This window comes from Artemia sp. Qi Xiang Cuo, chromosome 1 (genome assembly GCF_049724085.1).
Source record: "Artemia sp. Qi Xiang Cuo chromosome 1, ASM4972408v1, whole genome shotgun sequence".
NCBI lineage: Eukaryota > Metazoa > Arthropoda > Branchiopoda > Anostraca > Artemiidae > Artemia > Artemia sp. Qi Xiang Cuo.
This window is the reverse complement of record NC_142794.1, coordinates 29,279,559-29,298,635: the sequence shown is the minus strand read 5'-3', so window position 1 is coordinate 29,298,635 and position 19,077 is coordinate 29,279,559. Positions and strand designations below refer to the sequence as shown.

Here is a 19,077-nt window from a genome sequence, read left to right as displayed (position 1 = left end):
CCCAAATCCAAAAAAATCATGTTTTCGCAATTTTTACTGAACTAATGCGATTTCTTTTGGCGTTAAAATTATTTATGTAAATCATGTGGTCCTGTATATAGTGTTAATCCTCGGAGACAATGTCACACCAGTAATTACATCATGCGTTCCGAAAACTAAAAAAAAACACTAATGTTAAATTAATAGACTCGCTTACGTGTTCCTCTGACCAAAACCACGAACTCCCATGCATACCAAAAATGACAGAAGCTAAAAGGACGAAATTTGGTCACAACCCCCCCCTTACCCCCGTGCGTTTTCATGTGTTTTACCTCCAAATTGCACGCACCAACCAATTAATACGAAAAAAAATACCCTTCATACCGGTAGAAGGCACAGTTGTCACATTAAGAGTATTTATTTACCCTAACGTGCACCGTGCGTGCTAGATGGTATCCGCTCAAACCCGAAGAGTAGGGAATACGCTAGTATTCCCTTAATTATTAATGCGAATTTTCGTTATTATAGACAGAATTCTTAATCAATCAGAACAACAAAAGCAGTCCTTACTATTCCTTCAAATCCTTTCTTATATTTAAGAATTCACAAACCAATTTCCCCAAATTTCACAATAAAACTCAAAAAGGCTTTAGTGCAAGTAGCAATTAGAAGTATTCTTCCAAATAAAAGTCAGCAAAAAATAAGGGGCCTACATAATCATAATCAAAGCCCGTAATTTCCAAACGCAGTTGAACCCACTAGGATTTATGATAGTATAGTCAAATGACATAAGCAAAATGTCCTCGAGTTAAATCGCCTTCACTTTTCATCTTTTTCATTAACAAGAAAATATATGACCCGTGTGGTATCACGTGCTTTGAATTAATTACACACCTATAATAAATTGCTTTTTCATCTCAAAACTAAGAGCTAGCCCACCACGCCAAAACGTTTTTAAAATATCAAGACCCCCGCAGCAAAAAATTGGTCCTGATAAAAATGAGGAAATAAAAAAAAAAATATATAGCTTGCTATCAAAAATTGATATCTACGATATATCCTTAATTATATATTTAGTCGTATAGTCTGGCAGTAGTCTGGCATAATAGAAAATAAATAAAATAACACACAGTTCCGTTCCGAAATCTAAATGAATAAAGGAAATTAATTGCTAGAAAATTGATGCAAAATAAAAATTTTAGTAACCTTAAAAAACGTAAAAATAGTTTGTGAAAAAAATGTAAAAACAAGCCCTATATAAAATCTCTATAAAACGTAAAAAAAAAATAATAATTAGTCAAGATTTCAGAACTTGAAATATTAATTATTACAAATGCTTTTCGAACTAACGGACATGTGATAATCCTTAATATAATCAGTAACATAAAACATAGCCAAAAATATGAACCGGACCATTGAGGCAGTTTGATCCGTGAGTCACAAAAATAAGCCCAATAAATATGTGAAAAAAAAAAGAACCTAAAAGGAAAAAGTATTTTTTTTGTGGCCCAGCCTGTTTTTGTGCTCTAGCCTATTCGGTTAAATAAATTTCTAGATTGGCATAATTAAATATTAATTCACATATCCTCCAAACAAAATATGACAAACATTAAAGAAAAACCTTCCACGAAGCCGAAATACGTGAAGTTAATTCCAAAATATCATACCAAGAAGTCAAATTCAAAATAGAATTAAGACAAAAAAACCGCATGTCGATTTATTTCAATTCTTGATCACCAACTATAGAGAGTATGTTTTCCTAATAGATAATTGTTGTACCATAAATCAAAATTGCAACTAACGAGGGCTAAATAACACATTCGCGTTGCAATAATCAGCAACAGCAGTGGCAGGCTTAGAGCCAGTAGGCAAAGGATAATGTAACCATCAAAAACCCTAAAAATTGCAGCAATGAACTCAACCAATTTTACCGTAAATCAAATTATAGCATACAAATGAACCGCGCAAATAAAGTATAATAGAATAACCTGTAAAAAAAAAATGATAAAAAAAAAAACTTTTTCCTAGGCCAGATAATTTCTTAACTTTGGAAAGATTCTGAACTGTGATTGGAAAATAATCATGATTGTTAATACCAAATGCGAACCTAATATTAAATAAAAATTATTCGCTTACGATCTTGCAGTCAGTCCTATATTATCTATATAGAAGACAAGTAAATTACTAAAATAGCCTGCCAGAAGGGCAAAATATGAAACCAATCAGTTAATTCCTAAAGTATCATAATTCCCAAAGTATCTAAACGACAATTACGTAGCAAGTATCGTAAAATTGGCCCATAAATTCAAGTGGCGCTATAAGAAATGACAACGTGCAATTAGGCTAATAGCTATCTGACAATAGCAGATATGTTCTGCTTCAGAAATGTAGTTCAATTTCTGCGAGTTCTCATAATTGATGCAAACAGCGCAACATACCGCTAGAGACGAGTAGGACTAAATTAAACCAACATAGGCATATCAAAAGACGGACTAATAACCATAACAATTCGGAAATCAAGCAATTCAAGAAATAACCAATTAATGCAAAAAGAAGAGAATCCCTCCAAAAAATTGACGTTAGTTACAAATACTCATATCACAAGACAGTATTTAATAATGTTTACTAACCTTATAAGCCAGTTACGACCCCAGATCTCTGCTAATCCTTAATTCCCCCAATAAGTAATATGGCATGGTAAACCACATGTTATTCACAAAATTCAAGCCTTGTGAAAAGCACGGTATTTAAGAGTTCGGAGAATGCGCACTCACTAGTGAGCATGTACTTAACTAAAATTAATAGAACAAAACGAACATTTATACGAAGCATGAATAACTGAAGGATAATTTCTAATGCAATTAAGTGAAAGCAGAAGCCATAAAATGGATTACAACACCTGTGTGGTAATTTAGCCCTTTGTTCGGACATACGCTTCGAAGACCCTAAATCAACAAGGATAAATTATCAAACTTTCTCCCTGAATCAAGCTCTTACAGAAGGATAACCTACTAAAGATTATAGCGATAAAATACAAAAAAAGAATTACAGATATTATAAGTAGTATTCTAATCAAATTTATGAGTTCCCCCCTTCAGTCGTGCGGCATCTTCGTGGCATCAAAGTATGGCATCAACAAATGTATTTTAATTTTCATTTGGGAAATATAAAAGAATTAAATTCATATGTCTTATGAATAGCTCCGAAACTGTTAGGTAACACCGCACTGGATAATAAGTATTACCGCCACGTTGCGTTAACTCCGCCACGGGAGAAGAACGATCTGACACCTTAAAAGTAAAGTTACACTTCAACTCACTTAACTCCCATTAAACTAAGAATATACAAAGCCGATGAAAGTAATACTTTAGTCGCGTCACGACTAAATGAAATATCAAAATAAATGAAAAAAAGCATTACAGCCTAATAGCGGAATTTTGAATGCATTAAAAAATAAGTCTATATTTTCAAAAAAAAGGGCCTTAACGAAATTAATTGAAACTATGGATTTTAAAAAAAAGATTGTTTAAAAAGAAAAATTTGCCTCTAATCATAGATTACTTAAGAAAAATTTTGTTGTAAATAAGGGTTCAACAATTATAGAGATCGAATGCCACAGCAAATTCTAATAGAAAACTTTAGAGTTCCCTCAAACCGATCGACAGATATCGCACTAATTGAAATATGCTAACCTGTAATATAATACAATCCTTTACTTAACGATTCAAACTCTAAAACCCACTCAGACCATGTAAAAGATAATTTTGGCAAAAAACCCAGTAGTAGTACCTCATGTACTTCGCACGGTAAAAAAAAAAAAATTTATTTCAAACAATCACACTTAAAACAAAGCGAAGCATACTCTTAGCTGAAAAATCAGTAGTAACATCCCTCACACTTCGAAGGTAACAAATTTTTTTCTTTCGGCGATTAATAAAAGCTCAATATACATGGCAATTCTAATTCATAAAAGCAAAATAAAATAATCAGCGATCAACCCCATGAAATGCTCTAAAAATGGAATATGAGCAATAATTCAAATGTCTATACAGTATACGATAATGAAGATGGATCAACCCCCAACCATGGGAGGTTAGAACCGAGGATTAGCATGGTGTATATTATCCCACCATGCAATCACTTGACTTTCACCCTCTGTTAAAAAAAAGTTACATGAATACGAGACTTGATTGCACAACAAGGCGTTGCTTAGCAACACTTTATTTGTCAAACTTCTCGAACGAATAGACCCTCAGTTGTGGGTAGCGGTGGCCACAGGGGAATGGCAATGGTGTTATTGTCCTTCTGTTGCCATTGCCATTTGGTCCTAGCCCTCTATGATTAACAACTATGGAAATACAAAAGGCGAATAAGCAACAAAAAAAATAAGTGACAAATGAATGGCCCCTCGGTCGTGAGAAGCTGTGGTCAAGCGGTAATGTTGGGTGGTGTCTATATAACATCCCATTACTATTTGGCCCTAGCTCTCTTATGAGAAACAACCATGCAGTTGCGAAAAGCGATCAACACATAATGAAAAACTACGGTTTGAAGTTGGATGAAACTAACCTAAATCGTGGGGAGCCGTTGGGCAGCGGTCGTGAGGCATGGTGCCTTGTATTCCCATTTGTCGTGACTATTTGGGCGGGGAACTCTCATGAGAGGATCAACTAACCTCTCTATAAAAAGTGACCCGCAAGAATTACCATAAATCATCTCTACCACTAGAACAATAAATGTGACGACAAAATGACCGTGAAAGAATCATGAAATGAAAAAGGCAAACGAAGTCTGGTACGTGAGGGTGATACGTTGAGCAGTGGTGCTGGAGACGTCGAGTAATTTAATTTCGTGTTCAGGCACCGTGCCTAAGGTATTTCTTACGAAGATCAACTCAAATAGGAAAAGGAACCCAAGGATACCAGTGAAAGTTAAATACCATAAACTAGAAGGCAAGTAAACGTACATAATACAACTAAACAATAATAAGCAAATGACGTTAGTCAAATTAAAGGCACCTAATCTAATCTATTATTATGCCTTAATCATTGTAATCATTTTTATATTAAATTAATTTATCTCATAATTACTGATAAATTTTACATAAGAACGCATTTCCAGATACGGTGTATAAGTAACCTTCAACCACTGGTTAAGGGAATCGCCGAAACAAGCGACCATACGGTATGTTGCTTATATTAGCACAAAATCTAATAGAATAGTCAAAAATAGTAACCATGATAAGATACCCAAGTCATCAACAATTAAATAATCGTAGACGGGAAAATAGAATCTTATGGAATCTTAAGATAAGACATAGCGTAGACAATATTAATGTTCCGTTAAGGGAATGGGGACTTATTGACAATTTAATGAAAGAAGAAGAACTTATTAAAGCAGTAGAAAATCTCGACTGTTCAAAATTTTTTTATCTTCTAAAATATCAAAAGACTATGTTGGAACAAAGAATAAACCTAAGATTAACGGCAAGCCTAGTGCTATATAATTTTAGTGCACGTGCGATGACATGAACACTAGAGCACACTAGACGAAATGCCAATCTGGCCTTCCAAATCTTAGTATAACATATCCCATAAACAAAGTATAGTTCGTTGTCGAAATATATTGCCAACAGTATTTGGTACGATCATGATGATAATAATATAACTACAATTTGGCCCATTAAATTTCTCTGCACATTAATAGATCAAGGACACATGTTGAACTCAGAAACCTTTCTTAAAATCTGATACGTTAAGTGTGTAAATAATACGTATCTAAATCCAATAAAACCTTCACTCGGATCCACAGTTTTCCAGGTTACCCCAAGGGATTATGAGGACGTAAAAAGAATAACCCAGAATTTCTTCCATGAAGATGCAAACTTCGGAAGAGGAATAGTCCCTGGGTTAGATATAACTGTGCTTGAGCAATTGTGCTGTTGCCAATCGCAGGTAAATTTAAGCTTCTCTGTAGTAAAGGTAATAAATGACACATTGTCATTAGCTCAGCTATGCCGAAATTTCATTCGTCAAAATATGTGAATGAATGACATAACCACCACTCTGGAAGGACTGCACCTCCCAAACCAACTTTTATTATACTTAATGTACCTAAGTATGCCTGAAAACGGTAAAAATGACATAGTATTTGAGCTTCAATTCCTCAGCCCAAATGTTTCGTCATGGGAAAATTATCGAATTTTAGATATGTTTACATCTCCAAATTCAAAGGCGGCACTGCCAAACGATTCACCCATATTGAAATTACAACCCAACCTCAGTGGAAGAAACTGTATATATAGATAGTCTTGAATTAAAATGAATGATACAAGAACCCTATAATATTACCTGAAGTGTTATAACTATGAAAATCAATTAATATCAAAAAAAAAATGCGTTATAGACCGGTATTGTGTTAATATTTATGGAACTATGAATTAAAATAAATATCACGAGCTCTGAATACATTATAAATATATTGACAAAAAGGTAGTTTCTCGAAAGTCTCTATACTTTTAAAACTATAAAGCGACCGCAAAGTCGTTAAACTAGAGTACGGAACTTTAGGGAAGTAACTATGTTCGAACACACAAATAGCCAGGTGCAAGGAGGCACCGGTGAAAAAGTAGTTCAACCTCAACCTGAAGTTACCTTGTTTTTCACTCAAAATTGGTTAATATGGAGCTCAGATGACTCGAATTACGGTCGAATGAATAAGTACCCGATGTATTGAGGAAATGCCGGTGAAAAGGTAGTTTGACCTCGACCTTGAGTGTACCATAATCATAACCAATCTTGAAAAAAAAATTGTTAACTAATCAAAGATCAATAGAAACTCCCTCTTATGTCAGAAGAATGGCCAAAGCAATTATTGAGACGGAGTCATGTGCATTAAACATGCCAAGGAGAATGTCATGTACTGAGCGGCAATGATCATTGTGGATAAATCAGGGGAAGAAGTCTTTGCGAAAAAATGGGATGTCAAGTACGACTTAAGGGGATACGACATAGGATCATATATCTTCGGATTACGTCTAGCAAATACGCCCAAATATCGGCCAGCGAGAGGCAAATTAGGAATCAAATATAACGGTAGAAAGGGAAAATACCTCCATTTTATTCAACATGAAATTAGGAAATTACAAAAACAGTATAAAATTCGATACTGGTATGTTAAGGGTCCTTGTCAGACAGATTTATTGCTCCTTGACAAATGTAGAAAGCAGAAGTTAGTTTACAAGATTGAAGGAAACCCAAATTGTGTAAAATATCAAGGTAAACATGACCCCCTCCAAGAAATAAGATATTATAAACAATATTTATATAATCCAAAAAGTGCAATGTATAGCGCAATGAGAAATGAAATTATATTTAAGAGAATAAAAACCTATGTAGCAAAATCAAAAGCAACCAAAAGATAAAAAAAACTGCGCCAACCGAAATGATTAAAGTTAACCAACCTCTTACTTTAAAGGAAAAATTCTTACGTTAAAGAATTAAAATACCTATCCCCCCAGCTTAAGAATCACCCGTGTGATGCCCCTAAGAATCGCAACAAATTAAATAACAGCAAGTTTCAATCTCACCGTGTCTCCTTCGGCCCACAAGAATTATTCATCGAATAGTAAAAATATGATGTCAAACCAGTCCCTTGTCTCCCCCCCCAAAAAAGAAGAAAGAACAAAAAATAAAAATCTGAGTCCTCATTCAATAATCAATCATGAGAAATCTTTCTGTACAATGTCTAATGAAATATTAATTCCAGAAACAGCAAAAAGGATGTGGATAACAAAGGTCATAACAATCTTCATTTCTCAAACTATAGCCCAAGACATCGTAAAACACGGAATAATCTTTAAACACGAAAACTCATTACTTGCAAGCCACAATGCCTGGAGAATATTCATGCAACTAGATCCTAAACCGATTGAGACCTTGTTTCAACAGGTAATAAGACTGGAGAAAAACACCAATGAATTAAAGGATTCCATATTCCAATTTTTAAAATCAGATAAAAGCTTGCAGACCACAAAAGACATGCACCACAAGGAAAATACAGGAAATCTACCTCCCATTCTTCCCAAACTAAAGTCGAAATTCATAGTGGACGATTTTGACAAGAAAATGGCAGAAATCGATAAAGCTCTAGGAACTAACAATACAGGAAACAGGAGAAAAAGAGAATCAAGCAATATGGACGGATCTATAAACGAATATACCACGGCAAAATATACTACCGATTCCCTCTTGACAACTTCTAAGAAAAATAAACTCGCTGATGGAAATTATGCCATGCTAAATGAATTACCGAGCGTATGGACCTTCCTCAAGGAATTGTGGCGAAACCATGCCAAACAGAATGTTACGGAATAAAAATTTTCAAAACTCAAGAAGGAAAAAGACTACAGACAAATTATTAACCTAAAGGAATTAAAATTCTCAAACAAACAACAAGATGATAAGAATAAAAGTCCTACAGAAAGAAAAAGAAAAGACACCAAGACAACCACGCCTACATATGAGACCCCAGTGAGAGATATACAATCTTCAATGTCAGAATCTACGACGAGCACATTCACCGAAATGAGTGTACTTAGCAAAAAAGCACCAAAATATTTGACCACACTAACTTATCTAAGACCAACGATACTTACAAAATGGACGTGGTCAACAGGACCCATGCATTACCGCACCCAGTCGGTTGGAGTATTTACTATAGGCTTTAGAGCAAGACTCCCGGTAAGACATACCGAAACACAAACAATAAAAGTACAAGCGGTTCAACCAGTGGATAAGAAAAATGAAACTAAGAAAGAGGAAGAAGACGATTACCCACACAAGAAATGTTGGACAATAGACGGTAAACGCACTTGTGCTAGATTAGCAATGGCCGATGAGCCAGCAAAGGAAAATATTGAACCATTACCTGAGCCAAACGAGAAAAACGCTCTAAGAGTATCAATTCACCAATCCTTTCTAATATTATATAGACAGAGACTGCAAGCACTATTTGAATTGTTCAATACAGAAATACAAAAGTTGAAACAAAGTACAACAAGAATTTTCAAAGTATTTTTTCGAAAAAACAAATATCGGAGATCAGCTAGTCTTATACCTATCGTGGGAGAATTAGCCTCACGCTTGTTTGGCCTTCCAACTGAAGAAGACCTAAATATACTAAGGAAAAACGTAGGAAAACTAAATAACGCCATGAACGTGACCTTACATGTCTAAAAAATACAAGCTAGTATAGCTAATTATCAGAGGGACAAAATTGAGGCAATCTCGAAGAAAATATCAAAGACAGTAAATATAATGAATTATTTAAAAAATGAAGTAGATCGTGTGATTACCGATTCAAGCCTCACCATGGTATCACTAGACATAGTGACAATGTCATTACTTAATCTGGCAACTGACGTTAGCAAATTTGAATTTGCATTATTTGCCCTTACCGGAGGAACCTTGTCGTATGACCTAGTGGATCCTTCGAACCTAAAAAGTATCTTGGATGAAATAAAAACACATTTAACGTTCAGTCTACATCTACCAACAGACCCAGAAGTGGCAAACTTATTCCACTATTACACCAAGCTGAAGGTTCACATCACAGAAATTAACGAACAATTATTTGCAGTAATAACAATCCCGTTAATAAATCAACAATCAATATATGACTTGTATAAAATTTCCACGTTTCCAGCCAACATAGGTAAAACTAATTCGTTCATGACTATCACCCCTGAAGCGGAATACTTGCTAGTCGATCAAGATAGGAGGAAATATGCCTTAGCAAATCCACAGGACCTAAAGGAATGTGTAGTGTTCAAAAACCTAGTATGTCAACTAACACTGCCCATTTACAACGTAAAACCCGGATCTTGTATGTTGGATATATTTTTAAAAGAGACTCAACAAGAAGAAATTCCCAACTCATGCGAAGCACTAGTAGGCAGTACTAAAAGAGAAATATTTGTACACCTTAGAAATGACTTGTGGCTGTTTTCTGTTCCGAAAGAAACAGTTGGGACTATCTCATGTTATAATAACACAGAAAGAATTGATCCAAGCTACAAAACTGAACTACTATTACAATATGTGGGAACAATAACAATAAAACAAGGATGCAGGCTGGGGACCAAGGAAGTCACGGTGCAAACACCACTAATAACAACAAGTACGAATGTAATAAGTCCTAAGATAAACAGCTTCCAACCAGTCGATCTATCGTATAAAATTCCCAATATTGATAAAGAAGGAGTAAGGGCCACGATACGGTAAAAAATAGAGAATGTTAAAGGAAAATTACCACTAACAAAAATAAAAGGAGCCTTAGACTCTCTAATTCCCCTATTTACTAATGAAGATCAAAGACTGACGTATGTAGAAAGTAGGTACGGACTATTTTCAACAAATTTTTGGTGGCACACCCTCTTGGCGATAGGATTCGTATTCTTAATCTCGTATTCTATACGAATCGCATTGAAACTAAATTATGGAAGAGTATTGAGAATAACACGAAGAAAAAGAGAAAATTCAGATCACATCGAGCAAAGCGAGATGCAAAAGCTGAACCCAGAACTCCCTGAAAACCCTTAAGGTAAAGAAAAAAAAAGTAAGGGAGGACGTGATCGAGCGAATGGGAATAGAGGTCCTCATTCATGCCATGTCCAGTCCCAAATTTTCACTTGATTCTTTGAGCAAGCCCATACAGCTGCTACGATATATTTCTTAAGCGGCGTGGACGCGCATAAACAGTAAAGATTTGAAAATTTATAGTAAATTGAGACCTCTCACAAAAACCTAGTAACCTACCTCGCAAGTAGTAATATAATAGAAAATTAAATGCTAAAGTAGATGAGAGTTGAATAAAATTTAAAAATGTATTCGACATACAACATGTGCCCAACGCACATGTGTACATGTATACATATAGTCACCAAATCTTGAAAATCTTATAGTGTTATTTTTTTGTAAACAAAATCATTTTTCTTATAATAACTTTGCTTATATCATAGTAATCTAGTGATTGCTGCAACATGCATGTAAAAGCACGAAAGTTGCTTTAGTTGCTCGATTGAATTTTACTGTACCCATACTAAAATTGATATTATTCATATGACTAATCACGACTATTATTTATAAAATAGTCCCCGCATAGTATTATGTAAATTGTATATTATTGCTGTATGTGTCGTAACTTGTGTAATTATAACGAGCATATGATTCTGCCCAGATATTTATATTCTAGGAAGCAGAGTAACCAGTGCAAATTAATTATTGGTGTACCAGCAAGCAACACGGATACAACCCAGTAGCATCTACTCTCATCATTCGTCAACCACCGAAAAGTACTTACCAAGAAAGTCCCTGAAGACAATATCCTGATGACATTCCAAGTCACCCAAGCCTAGTACCAGGTAATATTATCTCAAGCAATATTGGCAAACCAAGAACCCCACATATACGTATATATCTGAATTAATAATTACCTAGAGAACCACCACGACCGCAACGTCGTAAAACTACGGAGAGACCGTCGATGACTATCCTTAGACGGCAACGGCCTTAAGATTTAATGTTTGAAACACCAAGAATAACCCTAGAGTCAATCCCTCAAGGATCATGTATCTTAAGCCCAAAATCAGAGACAATGTGTTGAACCAACATAAAAAGCTGAAGTTTTGACTCTATCCAGTCATTATTAGATGTCACAAAACCAATCCATCCACCATGAGAAGAACCAAACATGATCAATTTAATGGGAAATATAAACTATACGTGCTAGAATTCTTTTTCCCAAAAAGAAGTGTTCAGAGTAGAAAATCAACCAGTTATTAATGTTTTAATCTCCATAATCAAGCCCTCAATGATTGTGCATCATTTAACGGGGAATCAAAGACAATGCGTCGAGCCAAGGCTCTAAGATCCAGTTTTGATCCCGCCATAGTTAACGTTAAATGTAGAAACACAGCCCATAGTCCAAATAAAAGATGGACTGAGCATGAAAAAGTGAACAATTTACGGGAAATACAGACTGTACGAGTATTAGATTTTCCCAAAAACAAAAGTGTCCAAGAAGGACTACCAAGCCAGCGATCAAGATACCCATTTCATGTAATCAATTCCCCTAAGAATATGTACTCAATAGACATTCCAACATCCCTGTGAGATCAAACCCGCGTATTTCACAAGACCAACCATGCACGGACAATTTTGTGCGATAGTCATACTTATGAACAATGCAAACGCTCATCCCAAGCAACAAGTGACAAAAAGCGAAACACCAAGAATACAAACCATAAACAATTATCCAACCTAGTAATTAATTGAATAGAAGCCAAAAATAAGAGTGATAACGTATGTGAGTATTATAGACACGTAGAATGATGAAGTAAGTGTGAAGTCTCGTGTATCTAACTTGTAACTTTAACAAATATTGTTAAACGTATCATAACACAGATGAAAACCAGTGCAAGCTACCTTATCAAAGTGTTGCCATCAAAAATTAAGTTAAAAATGTCAACGTGTAAAATTTTTTTCCTCCAAGCTATTTTTAATTCATACATATCAGTGTATTATTGTTAGATGTTTTAGATGTAGTTAGATGTTTTTGCTGTCAAATAACTATCGTACCAATATAATGTCAGGTGGAAGTATAAACTAGCATTAGAAGTAGCGAATATGTACCACGTTAAATAATGAAGTAATTACAAAAGCGGAACTTAACTAGTTCGAGCCATGTAAAAGTATTAGCACATCAGGTGAAGGAATTTTAATATTAGGTGAAGGAATAATAATATAATCGTACCTATATAACGTCAGGTGGAAGTATAGTCAAGTGTAAAAAAAGGGCAAATATGTACAATTTACTGCGATAAGATAATCATATCGGGTGGAGGAATTTTGATATTAGGTTGAGGAATAATAATTATGATGTAATCATATTATCTTATGTGTTAGTCAATAGTGACTCTTTGGCCCTTTCGCCAAATAGAGTGAGCAGGTGATGGACTTTAAAATAATGTTATCACGTATATAGTCTAATAGAGCAATCGGGGATTTGTAAAAAAAAAGTAGAATAAATTTTACCAAAACAGAGCTAATTCAAGTACTAAAATAAGTTCTTTTAAAGAAAAATCAAAATTTGAAAGTGTAAAGAGAGAGCATAACACAACGATGAGGACATCGTTAAGAATGGGGAGGATGATATGTAATGGAATCAATTTCCAAGACCCCGGAATTTTCCAAGTAAAGAATACCAAGAATATAAACCCAAACAATTTAAGTAACAATTAATTGTCAAATTTAAAAAATAGCGAGATATTGTGTTAAAATAGAAACTATGAAAAAATCTGTCCCACAAAAGAATATAACAGCTATAAATATGCAGAATAACCAATTTCACTTGACAATGTAACCAACCATGTAATCTAAATTTTGAGATGGAAATTCCAAACGATCGACAGATGGTCTCTTAAGATAAGAAATAAAACGAAATGTTCCGCTCTAATCACAAGGTATAAACCTTACAAATATTTTCTTGAGATACAAAATAAAACTAATATTCCGCTGAAATTACAAGGTAAAGCTTTAAAAATATTTTCTTTAGATACAATACAAGAATGTGCAGCTGGCTTTAATTATAGAGTACAAACTTTGTTCAGGTAAGAAAAAAATTCCAAAGTGAAGTCTTAGAGAGTAATAAATTGTATCAAAAGTTAGTTAAAATCAAATAGCTGATTGGTATAGCACTGTCCAATAGTGATGTAGGACAAATAGTGCAGCCAATAAGGACTGTAAAATATACTTGTGAGCAACGCCCGAATGTAACCTCTGGTGAAATTAGGAAGAGTAGATAGTTAGAACTTGGCATTTATTGCGCCAGTCTTGCAGGAGTCTTAGACGAGTCTTAGAGGAATTTTACACCAGTTTCATATGATTTATATTATGTGAATCTATTCCAAATAAACTTTCGAGAGAACTTTTTGTCAGTGCATTAACTTTTGCATAGCGTTGCTCCAGATGACAATTTTATATTAGTGTCTTGTATTACAAGTGTGTTGATATAACCGAAGCTCTGCGACAATTATGTGAGTAACAATAAATGCATTACTTTCTTATTTTATTCTCCCTATGTTAATATTTCTCAAGGTTGTTAGTCCTTGCGGCTCCACTCGCTCCTAAGGGAAACTGAAACTTATCAGTCTGATTTCGACTCAGTGCGGCCGTTAATATAAGCTCCCTACATGTACTCCTAGATTAAGCTCCCCACTCTAGAAATTCAGCCTCTACTCAGGAAGGCCAGACGCGAACCGTCAGATAAGGGCATGACTACTTCCCTATCGAATTACTTGGTTGGAATCTCCATGTTAGGAAACATCAGAAGATATAGGTCCAATTATATTTTAAAAGAAACCCCCACAATTGCACATTTAAAAGAAAACCCCCATTAGAATATTTTTAACTAACCAAGTTCTGCCATTGAACAGTTAACATAACCCCCCCCCCCCCCCATTAGAGTTGCAATAGAAGTCGTAGCTGGATTAGTAGTAGTAGTAATAAACGTAGCAGTGATAGAAGTATTAGTAGTAGCGTGTACACAATGGCTTTTGGTCAGATGTTTCTCCCTTTTAGTGTTCTCTGAAAGTTACAACTTAATACCCTAATCAGATCTTGAGATACGCTCTTTTGAAAATGTGGGTGCACATAGCGTCTTTTGATTTAGTTCAAATTTTCCCTCAACATTATAACCCGAGTAATGTGGTAGTAGTATGTAGTAGTAGTAGTAGTGGTAACAGTACTCGTAGAAGTTGTTGTAGTAGTAGTGGTAGCATGCAAAAATCCCTTTTTGATCATCTTCCTTATCATTTTCCTGAAAGTTCCAAATTAATATGCCCAGTTATTCATGAGTTACACTTTTTTGAGAACTCGTAGCCACATAACGGGTTTTGATTCAGTTCAAGACTCCCCTCAACATTCTCTGAAGGGCTCACCTGAATCAGCTCATCAAAATACAAGTTTTTGGTGATATCTATTTCAATCTTTGGTCAAACTTTAGACGAGGGTATCATCAAATCCACCCCCTCAAAAAATTCGGGGTGTTCAGAATTTGCAATATCCAAAGAATTTGAAGGACCTGAAAACGATGTCATGGCTATTAAGGATCCAACTGGCCGCTTACTTAGCCAGTTGATCTTTAACACTCTACGAATTTGATTCTGAAGTTGTTTTCCATTAAGGAAGGCGGATTTGCACTCCCGACCATATGTCAAGGCTACAAGCCAATGCTGTTTGAGAAGTGGTTTCTGCTTTAACTTCGCCGCCGGATTTAGACTCGGCTATGTTCAAACGAAGCAAAAAAGAGACCGGTTTACTCAAGAAGTAATGGTGTATTTGCACTGCAAAGATGTAATGCCTTTGGGTGTGGAACAAAAGGTTATCCATGAGAATTTCTAATTTTTTTGTTGTTGTTATGGGAGGTGTTTTGGTGCATAAGTTTTTTCGTTCCAGAAGATTCATTAGACCCGAAATTCATGTTGTTCCAGTGTTGCAATCAAAGTTTCTGGAGATAATAGAAGCATTTCACCGTTCCCCGTTCTCTAGCCATTTGGGTACAAAAAAAAATGTTTGAGAGGTCTGGAGACCAAATTTGGTTTTCAAATATCTATGCAGTTGGCAAGATGTATTGTGTTACTTGTGAAACGTGTCTACGTCGGAAAGCATTGAATTTGCCCAGGTTCTCCGTTTCAGAATTTACCAATACCGTCAGTAATTTGAGAAATTTTTTTGTTGATTTGGTTCACTCCTTTCTGAAACCAGTGAGGTTCCATAATTATGTTTTGAGTGATGGATTATTTCAGCCGCCATCTTCATTTGATTTTTCTAGTGGACGCAAAAGCTGGAACATTTTAAAAGGTAATTGTGAATGAACTGTCTTGTTTAGTGTTTTCCGAGAATTTTATTTTCTGATAATGATATGCTTTCAAAAACAAAATATGTCACTAATATCAGCACTAGTGTCCATATTGAGCGCAGTTTTTCTTCAAGTGCACACCCAAAAACAATGGGATTTTTGAAAATCATAACCGTGACCTGAAGAATAATTTTATGCACTATGTCGATCATCAACAAAGATCATATTGTTGGCTCAATTTTGCTAGCTTTTGTCTTATGATAAAGCAATGTCTCATGTGTAATCATGTTTAAGCGCAATGCTGCGTTACCAGTCAATAGGATTGGGCCGATAAATTCCCCTCCGGAAACAAGCCTTACCTAAAGTTTAAGCCCCCCTCCCCTTCTTCTCTGCCCATAATCATACTCACATGTTTCTTCCTGGTCTGCTATCCACCAACGAACAGCCTCAATAATTCACTATGGATTCCAAAATTTAGTCTATTTACAAGAATTGTTTGCTTTTTTTTTACCTTTTCTGATCCGCTCCTGAGCACACAAACGAAATGGCGGATATTTGTGCAAGTGACAAATAAGAAAAAATTTAACTAACGAAGCAGGTTATAAGCAAAAATACGTGAAAATCTGACTGAAAGACAGGCAAATGGGACAGGCAAATGGTGCCTTCAACAAACTACGGCAAGTATGGAGACCTCAGATATTTTCTCTGCGACTGAAGCTATTACCTTTTCAACAGCAATGTTATACCATTGCTACTCTACGCAGCAGAAACATGGCACCTTAATTAAAAACAAGTGAGAAGAGTCTTGGCTTTTGAAAACTCGTGTCTTCGTAGAATATTGAACATCAACTGGTCACAGAAGGTGACAAGCCAGTCCATCCATGAAATGACGCAACAAACTCTAATAACCAACATCATCCGAATCCGAAGGTGCAGATATTTGGACCACGTCCTACATATAAATGACCATAGACTCCCAAAAGTAGCTTTACACTGAAAACCACCAGGAACTCGTAGCCAGGGAAGACCCAAAAACACACTGCACCAGACCAACCAAAGAGATCTACGGAAACTGCACACTTCCGTTCTACCAGAATGGGAGGACCACTGCAATAGCAAACATGAGGGAAGATTGGTGGCTTCTCCTTGATACACTGAGGCCTCAGGATGCACAGGTGGGGTTAAGGCAAGGTCTAAGAAAATACTGCCTCTGTAAAAAACTAAACGTTTAATAGCATCCTTAGGCAACCCAGCTCTAAAATCAACCTCCTTTGTGCGTGTCTCTTTTACCTTAGTATACAAGCCAAGAGAATCAGACGATCCGATCTAACACATTTCTGAATGTCCTGTTAAACTAAAATTGACCGCACCTCTTCATAAATATTCTTTAGTTCCTTAACTTTACTATAACCTCCATTCCATTCACCTGAAATTTAACTGGAACCCAAAACTACCTTAATCTTTCCCATTGGTGGACATCTTCCTCCGTCTTACAGAGACTTCACTATTGCTTCCCTTACTAACCTGTGCTTCTCTGCTCTTCCTCTCTTTCCTAATATTTCATCATCATTACTAGCCTTCTGCTTTTTAAGTAAAAAATCCCAAACTATCAGTCCTCTCACTTAATACTTGAGTCCTTCTACAATAGTTTAATTGTCATCTTTGTAATGCACAACATCTATTCTATCAAAATCTCAAAGTTCTGCTCCATAATCCATTACCATCTAAATATACCATGTTCTGCAACTTATTAACACTAACAACTAATCTAAAAACACTACTTCCGTAGATATAAAACTAAAAATCCAAAAATATCTCTAGGTTCCTTCATGGGTCAGCAAACAGGACAATATGATCAGCAAACAATGAGGCAAAGAACAAAGTCAAAGTAACCTGTACCACTTGAAACAGGTTTCCCTTACATTTTTCCATTATATCCCCCAGATACAGTGGAATCAGTCTTGGAAAAAATAAGCAGCCTTGATTTACTCCTTTCACAACAACTCTAGAGAGAGATTTCCCTTCCCGTACTGCCGTCTTAACTCCGAAATATATTTCATCTTAGATTTCCGTGGTTTGAGAATTGGGAAACTCAGATTGTTTTTATTATATGAGCTTTGCCTACTGGGAAAGCACCACAGGAATCTCAATGTAATAGGGATGACCAAAATTATTGGGCAGACTCATGACGGACAAATAGCTTCAACCTAATTGAAATTTGACTATTTAGAATATCAACAACAGAAATGATATTTGTTTATCTATATTCGTTATCAAAATTATTTTTTTAGAGTTTCAGTTACAATTGTGATGGGTTGCTCTCAACGCACCATTATCACCAACCATTTAGCAATTCAGAATGTGTATATATTCTTATAAATTGTTCATAGCTTTTCATATTTCTTTGTGGAGGAAAGACAAATATCATGGCCCTCTCATCACGACGTTTAGAGACATCTATCTAGATTTCTTGCAAGGGCTGTTTTTTTCTATTCCTTTTTTTGCCAATCTTTTGCTATGTTTGTTCTTTTATTTATTTATAAAACATTTTTTTGTAAATTTTGATTTTGATTTGTGTAAAATGAAAAAAAAAAAACATCCATGAATTTGTTTTTCAGAAATGTTCCCGTGGATTGGTGTTTGATGCAACAAAAGGCGTTTGCGAATGGCCATATAACCTTCAACGAGAATGTGGCGTGAACTAGTCCAAGCAAGGAACATATTTTCAAGTTCTTATAAATTTTAAAGAAGAAAGGTGGGATCCCATATGTTTATTCGTGTAATCAACATATTCATATAGATTTTCAAATCTATATTATCAAAGATATGTCTTGTTCTTTTGTCCTTAAAAATATGCAACAGGAGAGCACTTTTCATTACCTTCAACTGGTGAAATGTGATTCCAAGTAAAGGATCCGGCGTTTCGTAAAAGATTATGTTAAGTAAACAAGCCAGATTTTGGAATACCCTGCTTCGCTCTGTCTTCCAATTTTGTATCTATTTATAATATAAACGACTTCTTTTTTGCAAATAATTTTGTGAGATGCGGTCATTCGAAAATTGTATTGCCATACTTGACTACTATCTTTTCGGGGATTGTAGCATGTTTAGTTTCTTAGAAATATGACGTTTTATTATTTTAGGATTATGAACTTTTTTAATAAGCCTAAGGATGTCCAA

The 19,077-nt window shown here is 35.3% G+C and overlaps 1 pseudogene; it reads left to right on the top strand.

Annotated features, from left to right (window-relative positions):
• Window positions 1–7,760: 7,760 nt before the first annotated feature.
• Window positions 7,761–9,478, top strand: LOC148956187 (uncharacterized; annotated as a pseudogene).
• Window positions 9,479–19,077: the final 9,599 nt, after the last annotated feature.